The 6349-nt window shown below is 35.5% G+C and overlaps 1 non-coding gene across 1 annotated transcript; it reads right to left on the reverse strand.

Annotated features, from left to right (window-relative positions):
- Positions 1-395: 395 nt before the first annotated feature.
- On the reverse strand, positions 396-468 carry TRNAA-AGC (transfer RNA alanine (anticodon AGC)). Its single transcript has one exon. It is a non-coding gene; the product is annotated as a tRNA-Ala (tRNA).
- Between the last annotated feature and the right edge of the window lie 5881 nt (positions 469-6349).

Raw genomic sequence — 6349 nt, forward strand, 5'->3', positions numbered from 1 at the left:
CTAAGGGTAATATCTGGGCAGTGCTCCGTGACACAATTTCAAAAGCAAAATCTTCCAAAATGGATTTGGACATAAGTGGGCCGCTAACATATTATAGTGTTGTAGGGTATCACATGGTCGGCCCCGCACGACCATAGCCTTTGCTTACTTGTTTTCTAATATTTTTGATAATATGTATGCAATACGTTGATTGATTTATCATTGTTCAGATACGTTAATGTAATTCCGAATTCAACTTATCCCTAATCCAAGGTATGTCTATATATTTTCATTTATATTGTTGTCAATATTCACAGACATCAAAAATGCATTTATGAGAATGACTTAGTTTCGAAGATAAGTCAATAATAATAATTGCCTAATTTTATTGAATACCCTGCAATAAAACTAGAGTTTGGAGATGCGGGGCATCGATCCCCGTACCTCTCACATGCTAAGCGAGCGCTCTACCATCTGAGCTACATCCCCCACATAAAATTAATGCATTTCTATAAAAATAAATTTAATGACTGCACACAAAAATAATTTTTGAAACAAAATATTCCCACATTTGCATTTAAAATTTTTCATATTTGCCGAAATATAGGCCAGTCCTCAAATATGTGTCACTTGGCATGGTTGGCATGAAAGTCATGAATCTGCATTTCAATATAGACATAATAAATGCAGTCGCCTGTCCGATGGCTTGCCTTTTTAACAGAGGCGAACAAGTCGAAAATAATTAAATCGGAGAACATGTTTTACGGGTAACACGTGCAAAAGGTCGAATGAAGCATTAAAGTCGATGTGAAAGTAAACTTAAACTTAAACTTTTAAATCGTTATTCGAACCGTGCATTTAAAAAATGCATGTCTCGAAATATGTTATCGTTTAAACTAAATGATGCCGGTGAGTTCATCAGATTTTCAGGTTTAAGATTAAGTTTAAATCAATGATAATACAGCTTCTTTCATATGAACATGTGCGTTACGTATTTGTTCAGGAGTTGGTTGGTTCAACATGTTGGTTTGTGTCAAACATATATTGTAACAGTCATTTCAGTAATGTGGTTAAGAAACTGTTCATCTCACAAAATTTAATGAAAGGTAAATGTATCTTATAATAAAACATTACTGACCTACACAAAGACGATTCATCAAATACCTTATAAATTGAATTAACTTAACTATGTCAATTGTCAATATGCATTATCTTTCAGGTCACGATAACTATGCTAATGCGGTGACTTTAATTCGATGCAAAGAGTGCATGCGTGAATGATATTTTGGATTTAATGAATAATAACTTAATTTTATTTGGTGAATAAAAAATTGATTTTATATAAGGGGATGTAGCTCAGATGGTAGAGCGCTCGCTTAGCATGTGAGAGGTACGGGGATCGATGCCCCGCATCTCCAAATTAATTTTTGGATAACAGAAAATAAAATTGTGAGTTATATTAAAATGTCTTAAAATATCATTGTGTAGGATATACCTGGGGTAAAGTTATAACATATATTGAAATGTAACCTCTAAGGCAAATGGGTCTTACAAAATCGGCTCTGATTTCGATACAGCTTGCAAATATTACTTATACAAAGTAAAGTTGCCCATATTTTTTAAATAACCGATTATTAAGATAATAAAAGAAATCAAGGTTTTGTTTAAAGTATTGTCAATCGATTGTTGGTTTAAGCCGTAGGGGGAGGGGGACTTTGAACTTTTCAAAATTTTTGATATTGATTTCATTGAAAAATATTTCAATACGTGGTCAAAAGTTGTCCTGATTAAAGATTGTCTTTTCGTGACCTCATAGAAATAACAGCTGAAATGTATGCATCATATCTCTTGAGAGGAGAAATATCAGAAGGATAATATTTTTGCAAAAAGAAGTTTAAACAATTTAAAAAGTATCAGTCTAAATTTGCCGACAGATATATACCCTCAACACATTTCAGTTTATTAAAATATATTTTGACTTGCGTTATGATTCCGAAGGGGTTGGCCAATATTGTCCTTTTCGTACCTGATATAAGTCTGATATAAATATTACAAGGTGTCGGAGTTGGCTAATATCGACTACTTCCTGCACCTTATATATGAGATATGTGATAATTCCACTTCTAATACTAATAAAAATATTAGGATGCGCTAAATATAAGGGAAATAGAACATGTATCTACAATATACAGGCTATAACGAAACAAGTAAAAAAAACATTAAGTTCGGCCGGGCCAAAATTTTAATACCCTCCACCTTAGGGTAAAAGAAACATTAGAAGAAATGTGGCAAAAATCATTAAAATGCCGAATATCGGAATGTACCGTTATATGGGGGCTACACCAAAACGTGGACCTATAATTACAATGTTTCGCCACCGGAGCTGGAAACCAATATGACCCATAAATACCAATTTTTAGAAAAATCCGTGAAAAAATGTGGCAAAAAAAACTAAAATACCGAATATCGGGAGGTACCTTTATATGGGGGCTATACCAAAACGTGGACCTATACATGCAACATGTTTTGCCACACGCACAGAAACCCGTTATAACCCACAAATACCAATTTTCAGACAAATCGGTGAAAAAATGTGGCATAAATCATCAAAATACTGAATATTGGGAGGTACCGTTATATGGGGACTATACCAGAATGTGGACCGATATTTCAATACCAACCATCCAAGACACAATGCAAATTGCTCTGCTAAATTTTGGCGCTCTACATCAAATAATGTGGGCTGTATCGTGATTTCAACAGACAGACGGACAGACAGACATCGTTAAATCGACTTGCAATTTTATGCTGATTATGAATATATATACTTTATGGGGTCTAAGACGAATATTTAAGGATGTTACAAACGGAATGACAAAGTTAATATACCCTCCTTTCCAAGGTGGAGGGTATAAAAACTGCAACTAACTTCAGACTGCTGTCATTTCTAAGCCACTCGTCCGACAGCTGTTATTCCAGTGACAGTTCATTGTATTGTTTACAAGGGTACAAAAGCATTTTGGTGAGAATTTTCCAGAAAAAAGTTATTAGTGATAGAATTCAAGCGTGATAGTGTGATTTTTTTATATTTAGCTGTAAAACTACCCGTGGCTATCGTTAGAGCACTCCAGCATTTAAATGTGAATAAATCTTTTATGCTTCGTACCATCGCCGTGATACTGGTATCGTAGCCCGACATCAAGGAAGAGGACGGAAGAAAACGCAACATCAGCAGAAATGGTTCGAAAAGTAAAGAAGCGATTTGATGGAAGCCCGCGTCGCAGTGGTGTAGAAATCGTGAACTGAACATATCGCAATATTCCATTCGGCAAATATTGAAAAAATAGCTCAGGGTAAAGCCATTGAAATTCCAGAAAGTGCAAGAACTTACACCGCATCAGATGGAAAATAGACTCAAAAGAGTTGCTACGCCACCAAAATCTCAGGATACCAATCCCTTGGACTATTGTGTTTGGAGTATTTTGGAAAGCAAGGTTGGCACTAAAAAGTACCAATACCAAGGCACCGGATGTTGGCAAAAGTAATGGAATTTGCGTAGTTTAAAGAAGCTGCGACACCAACCTTACATTTTATGAGAGCTGTTATTATTAAAAATCTTGAATTTCGTAGGAGGGATTTCGTCGTATTATTCAAATTGTTGGACCTTTTTTTATGAAAAAAATACTTTTTGCATAATTTTTAAAATTTGGAAGGGATGTACCGATATTGTCCATTTCCGAACTGGATCTAAGATTGGACTAGAAATTGGAATCAAATCGTGCTAAACAGCCAGCTAGACAGGTGTCCATAAACGACTTCAAATGTCCTGAAACGAATGTCGTCTGACCTGGGGTTAAAAATCATTATTTTGGTTGAGGCACTTGTTAGCCGTATCAAATGATATATACCCTGTAGCCATAATAATTTATTTAAAAAAATCCAAATCTTATACATGGTATTATTTACATCGAGCTCGTGTCGGAAGTGAGTATTGGAAGCTTCTTGAGCATCCTTAACAAGAAATTAACATTAACAGGTCCTACTATATTAGTCTACCCTTTTAGGTACTATCCCACTATGGATCAAAATTGCAATTAATTTTAACTCTCATAGAATGCTACATATATTGGGCTTCCATAGCCCAAAACTCACTTTGCATTGTATTGACTTTCAAAGCACTCTTACGGAGTATGGGTTGTGCATTGTAATGCGCATGCGCACGCGATTCATCGAAATGAGTTGTACCTGAATATATTTAATTTTACCAAGTTAGACTGCGTTCCATACATGGGGATGTAGCTCAGATGGTAGAGCGCTCGCTTAGCATGTGAGAGGTACGGGGATCGATGCCCCGCATCTCCAAATCATATTTTAGGCACTTAGAGAGGGAACTCAGACTCAGTTGGATGTAATAAAAATTCATATGCATTGTCCATGTTTGGTGAAGCGTTATTGTGAATTGTAGTGCAGTGCTAGATCGGGTACAAAAAAGAACAATATCCATTCACTCTATCAAGTAACACAAGATCTGGAGTAAATATGGAATATATTGGACCACTCCTTCTGGTACCTCACCCACAAAATATAAGAAATGTTGATTGCCAGTTTTAGTATTATCTGTTGTAATACATAGGTCCACTCTTTCTCCTATCCCCTGAAATACTTTCCAAAAAATTGTGCTACTTTCTCAAATAAGAGGAAGCACACGATATAGTCTACCATTTCAATAAAAGGGTAAGCATTTTCATACCCTACAACACTATGTGTTGGCGGTATTATAATTTTGATTGGACAAAAGATTATGTAACGCCTCGAAATATTGGTTTTCCACATATGAAAGTACATATTTATCTTCCTATCTCGTCGAGCTGAGTCGATCTAGCTATGTATGTCCGACCGTCCGTCTGTCCATGTTAATTTGTCATCACTCTACAAGTCGCAATTATGACCCGATCTTCACGAAATTTAGAATGGAGGTTGGACTTGGGGCAGGATAGAACCCTATAGCTTTTGGAGATTACCGCATAATATTTAGAGGTTGAAATGGTCCAAAACTAAAAATTTTCCTGATTTTCAGTTGCTCTACAGGTCGCAATTGTAGGCCAATCGACGCGGGAGTTAGCATTGGGCTATAGCTTAGGGCTGGGCAGAAACCTTCCAATTTGGATGGTCATCGGGTAATATTTATTGGGTGAAATAGACCACAACATTTGTGTTAATAAAAGTAAAATTTTCCATTAAACCGCGAATATTTTTAATCCCGGCGAAGTCATAAATAGACGAACAGGTCAATTTTGGCCGTTACGTAGATGCCGATATGTATATACAAAGCAAGAGGATGTTAGAATGCTTATATCTCAAAAATGGCTGGACCGATTTTGACAAATTTTGTCAATTCAGAATGCCCTATTGACATAAAAGAAAAAAACTAAAAAAAATCGCATAAAAGATGCCAATATTGATTTAATTGATTAGATTTATATATTTTGTAGTATTTTGCGACATTTTTTATTTATTCCATAATTTTTATCGCATGCGATTTTTTCAATTTGACTTATAATATTGAAGTGTGTATTTGGTAATATTTTTTCACCTTATAACACACAGATATCCCATGGGATACTCTTTGTCTAGCCTTGTTATATACAGATTGCAACTATCGTCCGATCCTTACGAAAATTTTCACAAGGGTAGAGTTAGGCTCAGAAGGGCTAGGCCTATTGTTTTCAAAGAGAATGGACCACTACTATTGTGTGAAAAAATACCAACATTTCCAACAACCGAAACGCTGAAAATAACATGCAGGCGATATCCCAAATACACAAAAGGCGAACTTCTGGATTTTTATGCCTATTTCGTTGACGAAGATAACTAAATAACGTAGACAAGCAAATCATATAGACGAATCTATATCTGTCTATATCTATATCTTGCTTTTGGAGATGAGCGCAAAATATTTAAATGTTCAAATGAACCTAAAACAGAAAATAATTTTTAATCACACAATTGAAGCCAATCGACACGCCTAAGATGAGAGTTAAGGACAGGGAAGAATTTAAGCATTTTGGATGACCATTGGATTATATTTAGCCGTAAAATGGACTACAACAACTAACAAATATTGGGCAAATGTCCCTGGTCAAAATGCTAAGGGTAATATCTGGGCAATGCTCCATGAAATAATTTCAAAAGCGAAATCTTCCAAAATGGATTTGGACATAAAGGGACTTCTAACACATTGTAGGGTATTACATGGTCGGCCCCGCACGACTGTAGATTACTTGATTACTTGTTAATAATCAAGTCGTAATCTATTTTATTATCAGACATAATCCGAGTGTATATCTGTCGACGAACCCGACTGATACCT

Source organism: Musca domestica, unplaced genomic scaffold, assembly GCF_030504385.1.
Source record: "Musca domestica strain aabys unplaced genomic scaffold, Musca_domestica.polishedcontigs.V.1.1 160, whole genome shotgun sequence".
Classification (NCBI taxonomy): Eukaryota; Metazoa; Arthropoda; class Insecta; order Diptera; family Muscidae; genus Musca; species Musca domestica.